The following is a 21,918-nucleotide window of genomic DNA, read 5'->3' as shown; positions in this document are numbered from 1 at the left end:
GTGTCTCCTCCTTGGCTTTGGGATTGTTCTGGAGACATAAATCTCACAGAAGATGGCCACAATTCCCCTTTCATCTTTCTCAGGATCCTGAACCTTGTAAAGTGCTGGTGGACTTCACTTCCTGTCCTCTCTGCATTCTCCTGACCTTAGAAAGAAGTGCGGTCATATTTGTTGTCCTTTACTTTGGCTGGAAACCCAAACCAGCTTTTGGAAATACAAGGTCTTAACACGGATGGTATGTGCTTTGGGCTTTGGCATTTCCATGATTAGGTGAGTGGAAATACATAGGGACACTCCTATTACCACTCCACATAGCCACCCTCCTGTTACCCTCAATACAATCACCTATTGTTTATGCTAACAGAGTTCTTCCAAAAGTAGATGAAAGCATGGCATATATCTTAGGGCAGAATAAAAAGAGGCAAGTAATCAGATTAGCAAAAATCCAAAAGTTTGACCACCTACTGGGTTGGCAGGCTGGAGAACAGAGATGGCACATATTGCGAGTAAGAATGTAAAACGCTGTGTAAACAGCACCTGTGGAAGGGAAATGATAATCCCTAGCAAAATTATATATACATTTAAACGCATGCATACTAAGTCGCTTCAGTTGTGTCCAACTCTTTGTGACCCTATGGACACACGTGCCGGGTTTCTCTATCCATGGGATTTCCTAGGCAAGAATACTAGAGTCGGTTGCCATGGAATCCTCCTCCAGGGGATCTTCCAGACCCAGGGATTGAACCTGTTTCTTAAGTCTCCTGCATTGGCAGGTGGGTTCTTCACCACTAGTGCCACCTGGGAAACCCATATATTTACATGAAAGTGAAAGTGAAGTCGCTCAGTTGAGTCCGACTCTTTGTGACCCTGTGGATTGTAGCCCACCAGGCTCCTCTGTCCATGGGATTCTCCCAGGCAAGGATACTGGAGTGGGTTGCCATTTCCTTCTCCAGGGGAATCTTCCTGACCCGGGGATCGAACCCAGGTCTCCTACATTGCAGACAGACGCTTTAACCTCTGAGCTACCAGGGAAGCCCATATATTTAATACTGTATATTCTGGAGACCACTCCACATCAGTGTAAAGAAATCATCTTTTTCAGAGTTGCATAGTGTGTTTCATTGTATGGATCTACCCCAGTTTATTCAACTAGTCCCTTACTTATGGTTATTTGGTTTGTTTCCAATCTTTTTTGTTGTTGTTGTTAAAGTTGTCTCCAATCTTTTGCTAACACAAATAATACTGCAGTGAATACATTTGTGCATAAGTCACATATAAATGTGGTTCCTAAAACTTGAAAACAACTGAAGTAAATCACCTAACTGTATATTAAGTTGGTGGCATAATCACACCAAGTAAATTTTATTCATATAAAGTGACTTATGCACAAATGTATTCACTGCAGTATTATTTGTGTTAGCAAAAGATTGGAAAAACAATAACAACAACAACAACAACAAAGACTGGAAACAAACCAAATAACCATAAGTAAGGGACTAGTTGAATAAACTGGGGTAGATCCATACAATGAAACACACTGTGCAACTCTGAAAAAGATAATCTCTTTACACTGATGTGGAGTGGTCTCCAGAATATACATTGGCTTTAGATAACAATAAAAACACAACCAAGGGGTAGAATAGTATAGTATACTTTTTTATAAGATAGGTGAACTACAAATATATATTGCATACATTTGGGATAGGGGAACACAGGTGGAGAAGACAGGTATGGAAGCAAACTACTCTGATGAATATACCTTGACTGTATAGTTCTGACTTTAGAATCATGTATATAGACTTTATTCTTATATTCAAAATAATTTTAAATGCAAAAGAAAAATATGGTTCCTAAAACTTGAAAACAACTGAAGTAAATCACCTAACTGTATATTAAGTTGGTGGCATAATCACACCAAGTAAATAATTTAATCACTTTAGAAAATAGTGTTTTCACTTTACATTCATGGAGGAATATGTTCTTGGGATAAATAGATTTACAAAGAAGTTTTAAATTTTAATTCAGTGTCATTGCTAGTAAAAATATTATTTTCAAATTCTTCTTGTATATTATTGGTAAATACTAATATTAGAGTTGTTAGGGATGATTTTCAAAGAATCCACATAAGATTAAAAGTAAATTGAAAATTGAATGAACTTATGATTTTTCCTTTTTAAAAATGTTTCTTAGAAACAGACTCACAGATATAGAAGACACACTTGTAGCTGTCAAGGTGGGGTGGGGAGGGAAGGATTAGGAGTTTGAGATTAGTAGACGCAAACTATTATATATAGGATGGATAAACAACAAGGTCCTACTGCATAGCACAGGGAACTATATTCAATATCCTGTAATCAACCACACTGAAAAAGAATGCATGTGTGTGTGTATAACTGAATCACTTCACTGTACAGCAGAAATTAATACAATATTGTGAATCAACTATACTTCAATAAAATAAAAAAATAAGTTATGTACTTTTCAAGGAAAAAAAGAGTTTCTTATGTCCCCCAAAGAAAAGTTTTACATTTATTGAAGAAGAAAAACATTTACTTGCTTTATCCCCTGAAAAGGCCTAGAAGTAATGATAATTGGTTCAACTAGAACCAATGAGCACCTTTAGCTCATAATATGTACTTTCGATACATCATTTCCTATTACAAGGAAGGGCGATCTTTGGAGGAATGACAGATATCAGGTCTGGGGCTAGAAATGTGCGTAATCAGCTGGGACACCCTGCTGTGCCAGAAGCTGTAAAAGTGTAAAGTCTAACAGGACAAGTCAAAGGGGTAAAGCTATCAACATAAAGGAGGCTCAGACAGCAACAAATCTGCCTGCAGCGTGGGAGACCCGGGTTCAGTCCCTGGGTCAGGAAGATCCCCTGAAGAAGGGAATAGCTACCCACTCCAGTATTCTTGCCTGGAGAATCCCATGGACAGAGGAGCCTGGCAGGCTACAGTCCATGGGGTCACATAGAGTCTGACACAACTGAGCGACTAACAGTTTCATTTGTCGAAAAAAGGACAATCTGAGCATCTAAAAAGATGCTGATTACAACTGATTGAAATTCATTGATGACATATAAATCCTAGAGCTTATTATTAGATACAGCTAAGGTAGTACTCTGAATATTTGCAATATAATGAAAGAATTGAGCATTTATCCTGCCTTCCCTGTATGAATTATATTTAGTGGTGTCTTAGCCTGGTTTACCCCCTTTAAAGCTGAACCTGAGACAAGAGCCTACTTTAAGGTGGTTTATTTTGGACAGAAATCTCAGGAAACAGCAACGGATGACTAGGAGAGTGAAACAGAGCACGTCAATACAAGGGTGTTCTTCAGTTAGTCATTAGTTAGTCACAGTGGGCAAAAAGGCCTTGAGCCTGAGGGGACTCCTTGAGTTGCTATGTAGAATACACTTCATAATTATCAGTTTGATGCAAGAGAGGAGCAGTTATCAACCAACTTGCACTGCCTATTGGTCCGCATTTCCCCCTGGAACCTCAGTCCCTTGCATCTCTAAGCTGTCCTATGAGTGCCAGCAGCTGTCCCACCCTGACAGAGTCGGAGGAACTCAAGGGCAGAATGTGAGATGTATGCAGTGCATATGGGGAGAGATGCTGTCAGGCTGTACCTGCAGGAAGCAGGTTCCTTCAGCGATAGCTGTAGTAGGAGGCAGACTGAGAGGATGTGATGTTGGGAACAACTGCCTCTTCTAATGCGGTAACCAAATAGCTCAGGCTGGCTAGGGGGAAGTTTATCACAGAATTCCATTGAATAGAAGGGGAATAAAAGGTAAGATTAGGAAATCGCCATATTGTAATTCTTCATAAAACAGTCAATCTAGGCAACAGTCATCAATAGACAAGAGGGTGGTAGAAAACTTCACAAGGAGGCTCAGGCTGACTCCACCTGCAAGCACTAACCAATGTCAGCATCGCTAGGAGTGGGGAGTCCACAAGGAGGTTCCTCCTGATGCAGCACATTATGAAGCGCAAAACTGCCTATGAAATATTCTTGCCTAAATGTCGTTGTTGTTTAGTTGTTGTGTCCGACCTCTTTTTTGACCCCGTGGACTGTGGTCTGCCAGGTTCCTCTGTCCATGGGATTTCCCAAGCAAGAATACTGGAATGAGTTGCCATTTCCTTCTCCAGGGGGTCTTCCCAACCCCGGGATCAAGCCCACATCTCCTGCATTGGCAGACGGATTCTTCACCACTGAGGCACCTGGGAAGCCCTCTTTCCAAATAGTTGAATCTAAATCTCATCAAGCCTGTAGGTCTAACTTCCAATTTTCTAGAAACATAGGAGGGAGCTGGACAAGTGAAACAGCCTCACAAGGAAGCAAACAGACTAAAACTGCTTGTAAAATATTCTACAAGACAATTGACTGCATTTATTCAACAAGACAAGGAGGTTAAGATGAAAATGAGTAAAAGGACTCCTTCTACACTGAATGATTTCTAAGGGGCATACCAAACCAAGTATAATGTGTGGACCTTGTTTGCATCCTGATTCTGAAAAAACAACTATAAAAAAGTAAGTTTTGAGACATTTAAAGAAATTCAAGGCTTCCCTTGTGGCTCAGTTGGTAAAGAATCTGCCTGCAATGCAGGAGATCTGGGTTCAATCCCTGGGTTGGGAAGATCCCGTGGAAAAGGGAAAGGTTACCCCCTCCAGTATACTGGCCTAGAGAATTCCATGGGGTCACCAAGAGTCAGACACAACTGAGCGACTTTCACTTTCACTTTCAAGTCATAGGTTTGCTATATTAGATATTGCAAAGGAATTATTATTAACCTTATGTGTGAGTCTATAAGAAAAATGTCCATATTTTAAAATGATACATACTCAAATATACAGAATATAGAATATATAGAATAACACAATGTCAAGAATTCGCTTTAAGACAATTGAGGAAGGGAAAAATAGACAAAGCAAGTATGCCAAAATCTTGAATATTGTTGATTTAGATAAGTATGTGGTATTTATTATTAAATTTTGTGTATGATTGAATATTTGCATAATAAAAAATTTAAAACAGCAAGTAAATATCCTTTTTTATAAATGCAAAGAAGTCAAATGAATCTCCCAAAGTCAGAAAGCTGAGAAGTGATAGAGCTAGAATTAAAGCTCATCTCACTCCTTCCCCTGCATCCTGTTGTCTTCAGAACTAAATGCATTTGTTTATTTATTCGTTTATTTTCCAGCCTCAGCTCCCACATAATTGCTTCTTAACACATTTTTATCATTGGTCCATGCATTGTTCTTTTTTGTCTTATTATGGTGGTAGGCACCCTCCAAGATGATATCCAGTGACCCCTGTCATACCCTGTGGTCCTCTTCCGTCTTGTCTCAGGGTAGGTATGAATGATCAATAAAGTCCAACAAAAGTGATGATGTGTTAATTCGTTATTAGTTTTATGAAAGACATTGCAGAGACTTTCCTGCAGTCCATTGGATTAGATTCCGTGCTCTCAGTGCAGGCAGCTGGATTCGATCCTTGCTCAGGAACTAGATCCCCCACGGCGCGTTGAAGATCCCACATGCCACAACAAAGGTATCACGTACTGCAATGAAGACCAGGCGCAGCTTCCCTCGTGCGCCCTTGATTGCTCATATTCTCTGTCTCTGTCTCTCTCTCATTATTTGCTCTGGCGGAAGAAGGCAAGTCACAAGCAGTCCTATGAAAAGGCCCAGGGATCAAGGAACTGAGCCTTATGCCAAAAGCCATGTGAATGAGCCATCTTGGAAGCAGATCCTCCAGTTCTTTGAAAGACTACAGCTCTGACAGCTTGACTGTAACCTCATGAGAAACTCTGAGCCAAACCACCCAACCAAGATGCACTGGATGCCTGACCCAAGAAACTATGTGTGTTTTAAGTTGCTAAGTTATAGGATAGTTTGTTATGCTACAATTTAAGAACTAATACAATTATCTATAAATCTTTGTATAACATATATAGTGACCCCATCGTCAGCGCAAGAACTCGAATATTGACAATAGCTTATTTCTGACTATGTGACCTTCCTTCATACTATTCTCATTTCTTCCTTAATCCAAGGTTATCTTTATCTTCAATTTGTATTGATCATTCCCATGATTTTTATAACACATAGTTTAACCCTATATGTATTCCTAAAAGTATATTATTTGGTTATTTTTAGCTTAAAAAAGGTGGCCCCATGCTAGATGTTGGAGAGGGAAATGGCAACCCACTACAGTGCTCTTGCCTGGAGAATTTCACAGACAGAGAAACCTGGTGGGCTACAGTGCATGGGGTCACAAACAGTTGGACACGATGGAGTAAATAACATACACACACACATGCTAGATGTAATTTTCTGTGATCTTTCTTATTTACTCAACTATTTTGCTGCAATTCACCCATGCTGATGTTCATAGAGATAGTTCATTTGTTTTGATTGCTGTATAATATCCACTGGGTGAAAACACCACACTTTATCCCTTCTCCAGTCAATGGACATTTGGATTTCTTCCAGATTTTTTTTTTTCTATTACAACAATGTTGCCATGAAGAGGTTTACAAATGTCTCCAGTTTCACCTGTTAAGAGTTTATGTCTACCATTGGAATTACTGGGTTGCTCACACACACACACATACACACACAGACAAACACACACACACACACACAATGTATGTGAATATTCAAGTTTAATAGATAATGCCAGTTTTCCAAAGTAGCTTTTCCAGTTTACACTTCCACCAGCTATTTATGAGAGATCCAGTTGATCACTCCCTCTGAACATTTGATATTGTCAAACTTCTTAAATTTCCAACAAATGGGTATATAATGAAATCTCTTTACAGTAATAATCTGCATTTCCCACATCACTGAATGTCCTTTCCATCTTACAGTTTAACCTTCAAAGATGATGTGGGAAAGTGTATGTAATTCTTCGTTGTAGTTTTCATTTTTGTTTAATTGTTGCTGCTGCTGCTAAGTCACTTCAGTCGTGTCCGACTCTGTGTGACCCCATAGACGGCAGCCCACCAGGCTCCCCTGTCCCTGGGATTCTCCAGGCAAGAACACTGGAGTGGGTTGCCATTTCCTTTTCCAATGCATGAAAGTGAAAAGTGAATTTTAATTGTTAGGTCTTCTCAAATCCTCCCCATGTTCACATTAGACTTTTCTTGACATCTTATGTTCTGAGCATTTTACCTTAGAGCAACAGTAATCAGGGAGGAAATGGACCTCTATTCTCCTTTCTTCCTAGTTTATCTCCCTACTGTTAGTCGCTCAGTCATGTCTGACTCTTTGCCATCTTATGCATTGTAGCCCGCCAGGCTCCTCTGTCCATGGGGGTCTCCAGGCAAGAATACTGGAGTGGGCTGCCAGTTCTTCCTCCAGGGGATCTTCCTGACCCAGGGATCGAACCCAGGTCTTCTGTGTTGCAGGCAGATTCTTCACCATCTGACCCACCCTACAGAGGAGCAATGTTGAACTGACTAGCAGTGCTGCTAGTTAATTTCACACTAGGATTAGCTCAGTGCCGGGGAAGAACTTGGTCCTTTTCTTTTACAAAGGGTCTTTCTGGGAGACAATTTTCAAGGATCTTAGGATGGAAAAAAGTCTGTTGAGAAGGTTTTCACTTGAACATAAACAGTATTAAAAATGACTAGCAATCTGAGTTATACAGCTCTGACCTAATCACTATATGATCATGGGTTAGTCATTAAACCTTTTGAGACTAAAATTACTCATCTGCAAAAAAAAAAAAAGTAGATGATCTCTGAGGTCCAGCTAACCATCAAAATGTTTTTATTCCATTATGAATAATTAGCCAGTAGACTAATCTCGTTCTTACTATCATTTCATCCTCTGTTTCTCCAGTCCAAACAACCCAATTGATCTTAACATTAACATAGGTGGAAACACTAAGCCCACAAGGAAGATTTTAGAGAGGATCCCATAATTCTTCTTTAACTGTTCTGTTTGTAATTGCATCCTCACTCTTAATACAGTGTCTGCTGAAGAACAGACACTATGTAAATATTTGTTGGCCAGTTGAATAATGAATGAATGAACTGGATCTTTATTCTCCATTCCTATCTTCACTTCACCATCACACTCAAGTCAGAAGTTATTTGAGCTGTGTTTTCACAGCAGGAAGTCCAGAGCAGAGAATGTCTCCATGACTACAAGTTCAGCCAGTTCTTCATTGCCACTTAAACATTTCTGATGAAGACCAAAAAGCCACCATAACCCACTGAATCAATATCTCTGGACTTGAGGACCAGGTATCACTTCAGTTCAGTTGCTCAGTAGTGTCCGATTCTTTGCGACCCCATGAATCACAGCACGCCAGGCCTCCCTGTCCATCACCATCACCCGGAGTTCACTCAAACTCATGTCCATCGAGTCAGTGATGCCATCCAACCATCTCATCCTCTGTCGTCCCCTTTTCCTCCTGCCCCCAATCCCTCCTAGCATCAGAGTCTTTTCCAATGAGTCAACTCTTCGCATGAGGTGACCAAAGTACTGGAGTTTCAGCTTTAGCATCATTGCTTCCAAAGAACACCCAGGGCTGATCTCCTTTAGGATGGACTGGTTGGATCTCCTTGCAGTCCAAGGGATTCTCAAGAGTGTTCTCCAACACCACAGTTTAAAAGCATCAATTCTTTGGCGCTCAGCTTTCTTCACAGTCCAACTCTCGCAACCATATATGACTGCTGGAAAAACCATAGCCTTGACTAGATAGACCTTAGTCGGCAAAGTAATGTCTCTGCTTTTGAATATGCTATCCAGGTTGGTCATAACTTTCCTTCCAAGGAGTAAGTGTCTTTTAATTTCATGGCTGCAGTCACAATCTGCAGTGATTTTGGAGCTCAAAAAGATAAAGTCTGACACTGTTTCCACTGTTTCCCCATCTATTTGCCATGAAGTGATGGGACCAGATGCCATGATCTTCATTTTCTGAATGTTAAGCTTTAAGCCAACTTTTTCACTCTCCTCTTTCACTTTCATCAAGAGGCTTTTTAGCTCCTCTTCACTTTCTGCCATAAGGGTGGTGTCATCTGTATATCTGAGGTTATTGATATTTCTCCCGGCAATCTTGATTCCAGCTTGTGCTTCTTCCAACCCAGCATTTCTCATGATGTACTCTGCATATAAATTAAATAAGCAGGGTGACAATACACAGCCTTGACGTACTCCTTTTCCTATCTGGAACCAGTCTGTTGTTCCATGTCCAGTTCTAACTGTTGCTCCCTGACCTGCATATAGGTTTCTCAAGAGGCAGGTCAGGTGGTCTGGTATTCCCATCTCTTTCAGAATTTTCCACAGTTTATTGTGATCCACACAGTCAAAGGCTTTGGCATAGTAAGTATTTTCCAAATATTCCTCAGGAGATTCTAATATGCAGCCAGGGCTGAGCATCACTATTCTTAAAAGTTTGTAATCTAAATTCCTATTATTTCTTATTGGTTCTCTCTCTCTCATATCTAATTTCCTTATTTATTTTCTTTGTTTCTTTTTTTTAAATAAATATATAGGTCAGACTACATTACATAAGGTTTTAGAGAAATTTGTAATGGAATTCTATATAGAGAAAAACCTTTTGTTGCATGGAATGTATATATAGGTAACATCAGGCAGAAGGGGATTAAGACATACTGCATTTATTATATTTATAAAGGTTGACAACTTCAAATTACAGAGTTGTCAAGGAATCTTGTCAGGATGCTACTCTGCAGTCATAAATATAACCCCTAAAATATTTTACCTGAAAATATTTTCTCTTCCTTAAAAAGCAGTTTTCTTCTCAAATTGGAAAATGGAAAATTCAAGGATAGATGTATCTATGGGTGAACAATCAAATCAGTATGGCCAGTTAATTCTAAGAAATCACTTTTCACAAATTTGCTGAAAGAAGTCAGTCAAGCCATTCTTCTCATAAGTTCAATGATCAAGTCAATTAAATAAGTCAATATGAAGCCCCATGTAGACTCAAACTAATTCTTGTCTAGAAATAGCTATTAAAAGTCCTCCAGGAATTGGGATGGAGAGGCTTCAGGAGTAGGCCAATTTGAATTCATGGACTAAAACTTCAGGATAATTGTAGTTTTCCAAGTTTATTTCAAGTTATAACATAGGTATTTCAAATAAATCCTTAATTATGCTGCATGGATTCAGAAGTCCCAAATTAAAGTCATCATACGCAAAGGTTATTGTGCTGTGGCACAGAGATAAATAGCTCTTTGAAAAACTCTTTCCCAAATAATGTGTCTAAATGAGAGGGAGAATGAGAAAGAGATTCCATTATTAAACTTGGAAATATGGAAGTCATGATATCAACTTGCTGGGCTGAAAAGAATTTGCAAAAGTCCATCTAAGAGAAAGTGATAAGTGATTAGGACAAATCATGTAAGGTCATTTCCCAACAGCTGACACCCACATAAGAGATATGTCATTGTCAACTACTATGGTGTTGAACCTCTTTCTCAAAAGTACCCTGCTTTAAATCAGAAGAGCTTGCTGTGATGTTTTCTCTTCTTTGAAATCATGCCATAAACAAACATCTGTAATTAATATGTTTGAATATTATAGGGCCGGTATGACCATGTTGGGAGTAATAAGTTTGAAGTACATAACAAAACAAAAAGAATATGCTGATGTCAAAGGGAGTAAGAGATACTTTATTTTTCTACGAATAAAAGAGACTAGCTCCCCAAAGTCTAAACAAACAACTCTACAAGACACTCTTTCCATGGAGAGTGACAGAAGTTGGTGATTAAGGGCTCATGACACAAGAGTCAGTTTCCTTGCATTTGAACCCCAGCTTTGCTATTAACCAATAGTGCAAACTGGGCAAATTATGTCATTTACCATCAGTAAAGTGCAAAGAACAATATTACCTATATTAATGAGTAATTTTGAATATTTACATGAGTTCATAAATGTAAAGTACTTAGATCAGTGCCTAGCACATAGAAACCTTGTTCTATCATCATTCTCCACTGTTCAACCATAGATCCTCCCAACTTCAAATCAATAAACAATATAGATATAAAGTGCTTTTGTTTCTTATACTTCTAGGAGAATGGCTGTTTTTAACTCCAGAACAAAGCATGCAATTTAGCCACATAGGATAAGCATGTATACACTGCAAAAATGATTGAAATGCTGTTTGCTTGCAAATATTATGGTCATGAGTTGTTCTAAAGATGTTGCAAGTTATAGGGCTTAGAACTTTATTTTAGATAGAAATCCATTCATTGTTGAAACCCTCTTTTGAATTAGACTTCTCTTTACAGAGGTCTTTTTGTGGTGTTTTTAAATGGTTTTTTTTTTTTTTTTTACTTTTTATTACATTCTATTATAATTTTCAAACTTTATACAAAAGTAGAAAAAATAGGATAATGAGACCATATGTGCTTATTATCCAGTTTGGGCAGTTATTCACATTTTTCACTCCTCAACAATTCTGGAGTATTTTGAAGCAAATGCTGGATATCATATTTTGCCTCAAAATATTTCAGAATTTATTTATAAGAAATAGGACTTCCTTTTTTAAAAAAAGTAACTACAATTGCATCTAACAAAATGACCAAAATTCTTAATATTCCAATTGTCTCAAGAATGTCTTCACATGGTTGATATAAGTTAAGATTCAAACAATGTGAAATGGGTAGTTTAAGTTGTAAGTGTCTGGTTTTATATTTTGGAAGCTGTCTCAGCTTCATACTTTTTCTAAAGGGAAATGAATGACCACGGCTGCAGTTTGAAATTGAAATCTTCATGATAACAGAGGAGAGAAAGCTAGAGTGAGAAGTAGGAGTCTCATAGTAGGTGCGGGTTTTGCTTGTAACACTGACCCAGGGTCTATTTCATGACAATAGATTCTTTTACTACTGTAGAAAGAAGAAAAACAATCCTTCTTAAGTACTTGTGCCATACTAAGCATCAGTTCAGTTCAGTTCAGTTCAGTCGCTCAGTCGTGTCCAACTCTTTGCAACCCCATGAATAGCAGCACATCAGGCCTCCCTGTCCATCACCAACTCCCGGAGTTCACTCAGACTCGCATCCATCGAGTTCGTGATGCCATCCAACCATCTCATCCTCGGTCGTCCCCTTCTCCTCCTGCCCTCAATCCCTCCCAGCATCAGAGTCTTTTCCAATGAGGCAACTCTTCTCATGAGGTGGCCAAAGTACTAGAGTTTCAGCTTTAGAATCATTCCTGCCGAAGAAATCCCAGGGTTGATCTCCAGAATGGACTGGTTGGCTCTCCTTGCAGTCCAAGGGACTCTCAAGAGTCTTCTCCAACACCACAGTTCAAAAGCATCAATTGTTTGGCACTCAGCCTTCTTCACAGTCCAACTCTCACATCCATACATGACTACTGGAAACACCATAGCCTTGACTAGACGGACCTTAGTTGGCAAAGTAATGTCTCTGCTTTTGAATATGCTATCTAGGTTGGTCATAACTTTTCTTCCAAGGAGTAAGCGTCTTTTAATTTCATGGCTGCAGTCACCATCTGCAGTGATTTTGGAGCCCATAGGGAGTTAAAAAACAGCCTGTCTGTGGTCATTCCAAGATACTGAAGCTGAATGGACTGGTCAACATTTCAATCTTTGAAGTCGTTTGGGTGCAGAACTCCCTTCTGTTTTTCATCTGTCTCAGACTCTAAGAGAGACAGTCTCTTTCTTAAAAATATTTCCAAAGGATTTATTGGTGATATTTGCACCTTGGTTCTCATATTTAATAATCATGCCTCAGTTTTTTTATACAAGACTATTTGCATGCCTCTTAAGACTTGGACTTAATGTTTTTATTGGATTTCATCATTTTTAATATTGATTTAATAGGACTACCACTGAATCCCCCAAGTGTGTTTTACAAGGAGACACTTTATAATTCCTTTATATTAGGTTACTTGTAATGACCAGAATAAATGAGATTTCCCTTTCAAAGGAGGTAGATAGGAAAGAAGTAACAAAGAAAGTATTTATATAGATAGAATGTTAACATATTTGTATGGTGGGAGGGATCTAAAAATAAATGAACCCACATCCTTCTGTGGGTTCCTACAAAACTACCTCTTGCAGCTATGAAAGCTAATGTGAAAATCATCTTTATTGATTACAACCTCAAAATAGTCTGTTATCTTGCATACATCTTTTCCTCAGGTCCTATCTATTATTGTAAAATTACCGCTGCTTTTATATTTCCTTTTATAATGCCTTCTGGAGTATCGTTTGTTAAACTCGCGTAGGTTGAAAGTTAAGATCCTAGGCTCTAGAATCAGGCTAGATCTAAATCTAAATCTTGGTTCTGTTACTTCCTAGCTGAATGCCTTTAGGCAAGTCACTTAACATTTTTATGCTTTGGTTTATTCATCTGTAAAATGAATGTAAAAATACCTATATAATACCTTATTATAAAATAATTTTGATTATAGTTCAGCAAATATTTAAGCTCCTTTAGGATGGCATTTGCAGCCATTGATGATCTGTTTCTATCCTACCTTTGGGGTGATCTCACAGATCCCCTTTAATACACTCATTCTAAACCCACTGAATTATCCCCCTTCCCTTTGCTCCATTTGCACTTTCATGCCTTGACACCTTTCTTCATATTGTTTTTCCTGCCTAGGATGCTCCTCCTTCTCCCTCCCTCATTTGTCAATATCCTACTCATCCATCAAGGCCCAACTCAAATGGTTGCCATTTCTATCCTTCCCTAGGATTAGTCCCCTTTTTCTCACCTCCCATCTCCCTAGGCAAACTCACATCAGAAGTTTGGCTAATAAACTAATATTGGATGCTTTCATGGCTGTTACATTTTCAAGGTCGAATGGTACTATATGTTTCTGCATTTGTAATTGAATATATAGCCATTTCTTCCTTTACATTAGGAAATGATAATTCTTTTTTAAAAAATAAAAATGTTAATAAAAGGTTACAAAAGGATTAGCCTAAAATTTAAAAAAAAAGAAGTTTGCCTGATGTATATAGAATGTATACCCTGAGATCTATACACATTTAGCACAATCTACACCCACTGCACTTTACAACCACATATGGTGGCAACAGTAATTCTGAGAAATTGCAAAATCTTCACAATCCAAATATTTTGTAAAGAATTGCAGTGACAAGATCTCAAATATAAAGGTTTGTGGGTCTTTTTAAGGGCTTAATCACTTTTATTTAGCAATTTAAGTTAACAAGAACTATTCCATTCCCTAAACATTCCAATTAATTGCTGTTTAGCATATGGGTTATCAAATTTGTCTTTTTTAAGTTTGCATTTAGAGATTGCAAATAAATCTATTAGGATGAAATTCTAGGTCAGTCAGGTTTTGATTTGCAATATTTAATGTTTGCATAATTCCACCTTTGCCTGACCTTTCAAAATTATTTTAACAGCCCTACATTTACTTTCCTAATGGAATGATTTGCTACAAAGCGGCTACAGCGGGTAGTCTGGAAGGACATTATAACATTCCTTTGGCTGTCAAAATCCATCTGTCCTTGTGTTTAGGGGAATTCTTCATTGCATGTGATCTTGGGATATAAGAGCTCACTTTCCACTGTAGATGCCAAACAGACTGAATTGCACTCTCCTCTCACCCTGGAATATAGCAGGGGCCCTAGTGCTGGGCCATGGACCCTCCCACACAGGCCCATGCACCCCAAGATGAAGGAGGGGCATCTGGAGCAGTTCAAGGGGTCAGCATGATTTCCAGTAGTCATTTCTAGAAGGTGTGGTGCAGCAGAAGCAGAGATGACGGCATCTTGGATAGAGTGTTCCTATGGCCTGGCCTCCTTAAGGCCCTGGGTTTTTCCTTGTTTCCCAGGCCTGTTTGTTCTTCCAGCCTCTCGGATTCTATGAGCTCCCTTTCCTTCAACATTTTTGTTTCCTTTAGATAGTCAGAGCTCATTCTATTGCTTGCAAGCAAGAACCCTCATCAAAACCATTGGTATTGCAAGGTGGCAGGAAGAATTCTGGATTCCATTCAGATTGTTGGCCCACTTAGTAGGCAACTGCTTAATGTTTCCATTTCCTCATCTGCAAAATGGGACACAGTCTGTAATTGTGTCAACTGCGTGAGGCTCAAATAAAATAATTTCTTTAAGATATTAAGCACAGTACTACTTATTAAAGTCCTATTCATTAAAAAGCATTCAACAAATAGTAGCTTTTGTATTACTAAATTCTATGTAATTGTGTGTTCAGGCCACAAAACTCTACTGCTCTTCACATAAAGAGATGCTCCTGTGCACACTCTGTTCAGTGTTGAACTTCCTTTTATTTTCCCATGCTGGGGTTTGTTTTGATTTTGCTTTGTTTTCCAGCTTAGGACTTTGGCACTTTCCCATATTGTACATCCCAAGACTTCCTCAGGGAGCACAGCCTGCAGTCACTGTCCCTGGATCTTCTCTCTTCTCTTCCTCTCTCCCTGCCAGCTCTCCCTCACCTCCAGATTCCAAAAGCAATCAGCTGCCCTAAAGACTGACTAACTTCAGATGGGAAAGGCAAAACTGAGTTGAGTGAGTCCTACTTCAGCATCTGGTATACAGATTTAGTAACTTTAGTGGATCTAAAAAACAAAGCAAAACAAATGCACAACCTATATCCCAAGACTTATTATACCATCTTTAGTTTATCTACTTAGCTTTTGATGAAAAATTTTTTCTTCCACTGAAATGTGTAATGTCCTCTCATAGTTAAACAGTGGAATCTTTTCTACTCAACTTCTTCCCTCTGGGATGTAATAAAGAGACAACTTATGGCTCAACAGCACATTGGAGACAATTTTTCTGTGAAAGAAAAATGTTTCTTACAACATGTAATGTTTCTCAAAGGAGGTGGGTCAAAACATAGATATCAATTCTCTGTAACCATTCACTGAATACCATATTTGGTTTGAGAACATTACAGTGTAGTATGTTATTTTTGAAAGGTTGAGTATTGGTCATGGATATTTTAATTCCTATAACATCCAGGTGTAAATTAGAATAAAGTAGAAATTAGAATTATTTACTGTATCTGCATATTCTCTTTTCCCCCCAAAAAAGCAATAGAAGTACTGAGCAGAGAAGAGCAGAGTGTGGAGTAGGTGGCAGCATACCTCACCTGTCTGCAAGTTGGCCAACTGAAGATGTTTTTCTGGACCAGCCATTTCCTAGTGTGACCTTGAGCTCAGCCTCAGTCTCCTAAGGTGTGAAACGGGAACAACTACACTCTTAAGCATGCTTGTGAGAAATAATTGACACAATTTGTGCAAAATACTTGGCTCTAGCAGGACTTCAAGACATGATTGTTGATGATACACCTCAACATCAGATTGTCAGAGGGCTGATCATTTTAATGGCATTTGATTGTCTAAAGGAAATACAATATTATTATATCTACATTAGTATCTACATAAATCTAATACAGAGAAGAGATTTGATTTCATCAAAGGATGTCATTGGGGAAGGCAATGACAATTCAAGATAACTCAGATACTAAGTTGAAATTTGTATTTACAAGAATTTGGGATAATTATAAAAAATGTTCTATGTTTAAGTTGGTCATATTATGATATTAAGGCCATACCCTCAAGGAAAGCCATTCTTGTTTGGGTGATACTATTTAGATAGTAAATAATCAGGCAGGTAATGCACAAAATTTACTTCAGGAGTCAGAAAACTTCATTTAAAAATTGTTTAAAAGCAAATTTGAGTTGTAGGGTAAAATATATGTGTGAGCTATAAGTATCAGTGTAAAAACTTCAGGTATTTGCTACATGTGAAAGATGACGCTGTGAAAGTGCTTCACTCAATATGCCAGCAAATTTGGAAAACTCAGCAGTGGCCACAGGACTGGAAAAGGTCAGTTTTCATTCCAATCCCAAAGAAAGGCAATGCCAAAGAATGCTCAAACTACTGCACAATTGCACTCATCTCACACGCTAGTAAAGTAATGCTCAAAATTCTCCAAGCCAGGCTTCAGCAATACATGAACTGTGATCTTCCAGATGTTCAAGATGGTTTTAGAAAAGGCAGAGGAACCAGAGATCAAATTGCCAACATCTGCTGGATTATGGAAAAAGCGAGAGAGTTCCAGAAAAACATCTATTTCTGCTTTATTGACTATGCCAAAGCCTTTGACTGTGTGGATCACAAGAAACTGTGGAAAATTCTGAAAGAGATGGGAATACCAGACCACCTGACCTGCCTCTTGAGAAACCTATATGCAGGTCAGGGAGCAACAGTTAGAACTGGACATGGAACAACAGACTGGTTCCAAATAGGAAAAGGAGTATGTCAAGGCTGTATATTGTCACCCTGCTTATTTAACTTATATGCAGAGTACATCATGAGAAATGCTGGGCTGGAAGAAGCACAAGCTAGAATCAAGATTGCTGGGAGATAATATCAATAACCTCAGATGTGCAGATGACACCACCCTTATGGCAGAAAGTGAAGAAGAACTAAAGTGCCTCTTGATGAAAGAGGAGAGTGAAAAAGTTGGCTTAAAGCTCAACATTCAGAAAACTAAGATTATGGCATCCGGTCCCATCACTTCATGGCAAATAGATGGGGGAAATAGTGGAAACAGTGGCTGACTTTGTTTTTCTGGGTTCCAAAATCACTGCAGATTGTGACTGCAGCCATGAAATTAAAAGACGCTTATTCCTTGGAAGGAAAGTTATGACCAACCTAGACAGCATATTGAACAGCAGAGATATTACTTTGCCAACAAAGGTCTGTCTAGTCAAGGCTATGGTTTTTCCAGTAGTCATGTATGGATGTGAGAGCTGGACTATAAAGAAAGATGAGTTCAGAAGAATTGATGCTTTTGAACTGTGGTGTTGGAGAAGACTCTTGAAGAGTCCCTTGGACTGCAAGGAGATCCAACCAGTCCATTCTAAAGGAGATCAGTCCTGGGTGTTCATTGGAAGGACTGATGTTGAAGCTGAAACTCCAATGTTTGGCCACGTGATGCGAAGAGCTGACTGATTTGAAAAGACCCTGATGCTGGGAAAGATTGAGGGCAGGAGGAGAAGGGGATGACAGAGGATGAGATTATTGGATGGCATCACCGACTCGATGGACATGGGTTTGGGTGAACTCCAGGAGTTGGTGATGGACAGGGAGGCCTAGCATGCTGTGGTTCATGGGGTCGCAGAGTCAGACACAACTGAGCAACTGAACTGAACTGACTGAACTGAAATGAAACTTCATTTCTTTTTTATTTTATTTTTAATTTTTATTTTTACTTTATTTTACTTTACAATACTGTATTGGTTTTGCCATACATTGACATGAATCCACCACGGGTGTACATGCATTCCCAAACATGAACCCCCCTCCCACCTCCCTTCCCATAACATCTCTCTGGGTCATCATCGTGCACCAGCCCCAAGCATGCTGTGTCCTGCGTTGGACATAGACTGGTGATTCGATTCTTACATGATAGTATACATGTTACAATGCCATTCTCCCAAATCATCCCACCCTCTCCCTCTCCCTCTGAGTCCAAAAGTCCATTATACACATCTGTGTCTTTTTTGTTGTCTTGCATACAGGGTCGTCATTGCCATCTTTCTAAATTCCATATATATGTGTTAGTATACTGTATTGGTGTTTTTCTTTCTGGCTTACTTCACTCTGTATAATAGGCTCCAGTTTCACCCATCTCATCAGAACTGATTCAAATGTATTCTTTTTAATGGCTGAGTAATACTCCATTGTGTATATGTACCACAGCTTTCTTATCCATTCATCTGCTGATGGACATCTAGGTTGTTTCCATGTCCTGGCTATTATAAACAGTGCTGCGATGAACATTGGGGTACATGTGTCTCTTTCAATTCTGGTTTCCTCGGTGTGTATGCCCAGCAGTGGGATTGCTGGGTCATAAGGTAGTTCTACGGATGGCTAACAAACACATGAAAAGATGTTCAACATCACTCATTATTAGAGAAATGCAAATCAAAACCACAATGAGGTACCACTTCACACCAGTCAGAATGTCTGCGATCCAAAAATCTGCAAGCAATAAATGCTGGAGAGGGTGTGGAGAAAAGGGAACCCTCCTACACTGTTGGTGGGAATGCAAACTAGTACAGCCACTTTGGAGAACAGTGTGGAGATTCCTTAAAAAATTGCAAATGAAACTTCATTTCTTTATAACTGAACCCAACTGTTTCACAAGACTTCTATGCTAGGAGGTGGAAATGAAACCTCCGGATAATCTCAGCTGATTTAATCTTCTCTCGTGTTCACCATTACACTCTTCTCACTGGGCTGGCATCTACATGACAGGTGGGTGGGTGGGTGGGGAGCATTCACTCCTCAGCCACAGTCGCCTCTCCAGCTGGCCTCCTCTGATGTGGAAGTCCTAGAGGAGTCTCTGATCAAACCTTTTAGGGGCAAGTCTACTTCAACTCTGTAGACTCATGGAAGCAACTTACATGCCCTTCAACAGATGAATATATAAAGAAGGATGTGGTATAATATTGCATACTACAATGAAATATTACTCAGCCATAAGGGAAATAACGCCATTTGTAACAACATGGATGGACTAAGTGAAGTAAGTCAAAAAGAGGACAATTACCATGTGATATCACTTGTATGCAGAATATAAAATATGATACAAATGAATTTATTCACAAAATGGAAACAAACTCACAGACAGGGGAAGGGGGACAGATAAATTAGGAGTTTGGGATTAGCAGATACAAACTACTATATATAAAATAGATAAACAACAAGGTCCTCCTGGTATAGCATGGGGAACTATACTCAATATCCTGTAGTAAACCATAATGGAAAAGAATATGAAAAAGACTATATATATACATATATATATATATACACAATGAGTCACTCTGCTGTGCACTGGAAACCAATAAAACATTGTAACTCAACTATACTCCAATACAAGATTATGTATAAATTGAAAAAAATTCTACAGTCTCTCAGAGCCACACCTACTCTACTCTCAGGCACACATGAAACGCACACTATGGTGAGTGGAGGGTATTTATAGCAACCCCAGAACGTTCTGTCCGAGTTCCTGCATACCACTGTGCCTACCCCCACTGTGCCTGGCTGCGCCATGTTGCACAGGTGCTGTTCTGGGCTCCATCTCAGGCAGGAGGCATGATTCACCTCTATTTCCTGCCCTCTGCCTTCAGACTCCAAACCTAGAAAATTCTGATCTCTTATCCATCCCTTACCTATAGGCCCCAGCACATCAGGCCTCTGCATTCCTCTTTCACGACCTCTCCTACTACTCTCCATGCTCCAGATACTTTCAACGGCTCCGGTGTACTGAGTGCATTCTTCGGCTCTTTAAAAATTTGAACCAGAACACTTTTCTCAAGGATTATAAGACCTCTGCAGAGGCAGTCCCTCTCATCTTTCCTATTTCAGATCAAATATTCCCTCCTAAAGGTTAATCTTGACTGTTTAGCTAGAGTAGACCCCAACCTCTTTTTTCAATTCCAGTTCCTATCACATTGTCCTTTTTTCTCACTTTCTGGATCTAAAATTGTCTTTTTAAAAAATTATTATTTATTGTCCCCTTTGCAGATTATAAACTTAATGAGATTTAGGAACTTGTGTGTCATCTTTGCTGCTGGATTCCAAGAACTCAGAACATCATGCCTGGAATATACTAGGCTCTGAACACTTAGTTGTTGAATAAAGGAATGAATAAATCACGAATCCCAACTGAGAATGACCCATTCCTCAGAAAAAATGCACTGACGATTTGGTATATCCTTTTAGAAGTTTCCAAAACCCTGAAGCTCACCTGTAGACTTCCTGAATTATAGTTATGCTGTTTCATAACGTTCTTTTTGAAGAATTCTGAATTTTGTTCTTTGAAGTTAAACACTAGCATGAATTTTGAAAGCGCACTTATGATGGACTATAACAGATCATAGGCCAACTGTTGCTCTCTGGTTTTTATTAAAATAGATCCATGATATTTACATTAGCTGATTCTAATGACCATATTTCATACATGCCCATATCCAGCTCTTCACTCCTTTGGAGAATGTGGTAGATTAAATTCCCAGCTTCCCTAGCAGTTGGGCAGAGCCATGTGACTAATTCAAGTCAATGATTTGTAGGCAGAAGTTACCTATGTCACTGCTAATCTGGAGCATTTAATTGCTGTGTGAGATCCTCCAAGGTTTTACCTTCTACTTTGTAGCTACGGGAAGTATATACAGGTACAAAGGTGCAGTGCTCCCCAGAGAGTCACACAGATCTTCAGCAAACTTTGTGTGAGCAAGTAGTATAAACCTCTCGTGTGTGTGTGTGTGTGTGTGTGTGTGTATGTGTGTGTGGTGTGTGTTTTAATTTGGCTGCACAGTCTTAGTTGTGGTATGCAGGATCTTTAGTTGAGGCATGTGGTATCTAGTTCCCTGACCAGGGATCGAACCTGGGCCCCCTACATAAAGAGTGTGGAGTCTTAACCACTGGACCACCAGAGAAGTCCCAAACCGATCTTGTTTCAAGCCTCTTAGATTTGCTGATATTTGATATTGCAGCATAACCTACCACAACCAAATACACCACTGTTTTGGAAAATATGTGATTTCTTCATATACCAAAGTCGCGGGGGCGGGGGGAGCTGTTACTCATAATTTAAAGAAGTCTTATAAGGTATGTCACAATTTCAGAGATGTTAAAATTTGAAAAATGTGGGCCTTAGATTATACAAAATACAGATTGTCAAAAGGAATATGTCGAAGTAGATTAGCATAGTGTCAAGAACTCCAAATCCAGAGTTGAAAAGAAAGTTATAGATTCAAACCCCAATACTTACTAGCTTATGACTTAATACCTTAGCTTATGCAAGCCTTAGTTTCTTCATCTGTAAAATGGGGATCACAGTAGATGCTGCCTTATAGAGTTTTGTGGATATTAGATGAGACAATTCT

The 21,918-nt window shown here is 39.0% G+C and overlaps 1 non-coding gene across 1 annotated transcript; it reads right to left on the bottom strand.

Moving 5' to 3' along the window:
• Positions 1 to 21,395: 21,395 nt before the first annotated feature.
• Positions 21,396 to 21,468, bottom strand: TRNAK-CUU (transfer RNA lysine (anticodon CUU)). The gene has a single exon. It is a non-coding gene; the product is annotated as a tRNA-Lys (tRNA).
• Positions 21,469 to 21,918: the final 450 nt, after the last annotated feature.

The sequence above is a fragment of the Capricornis sumatraensis genome, chromosome 13 (genome assembly GCF_032405125.1).
Source record: "Capricornis sumatraensis isolate serow.1 chromosome 13, serow.2, whole genome shotgun sequence".
Lineage (NCBI taxonomy): Eukaryota > Metazoa > Chordata > Mammalia > Artiodactyla > Bovidae > Capricornis > Capricornis sumatraensis.
The sequence above is the reverse complement of the archived record's forward strand: the minus strand, read 5'-3'. Positions and strand labels throughout refer to the sequence as shown.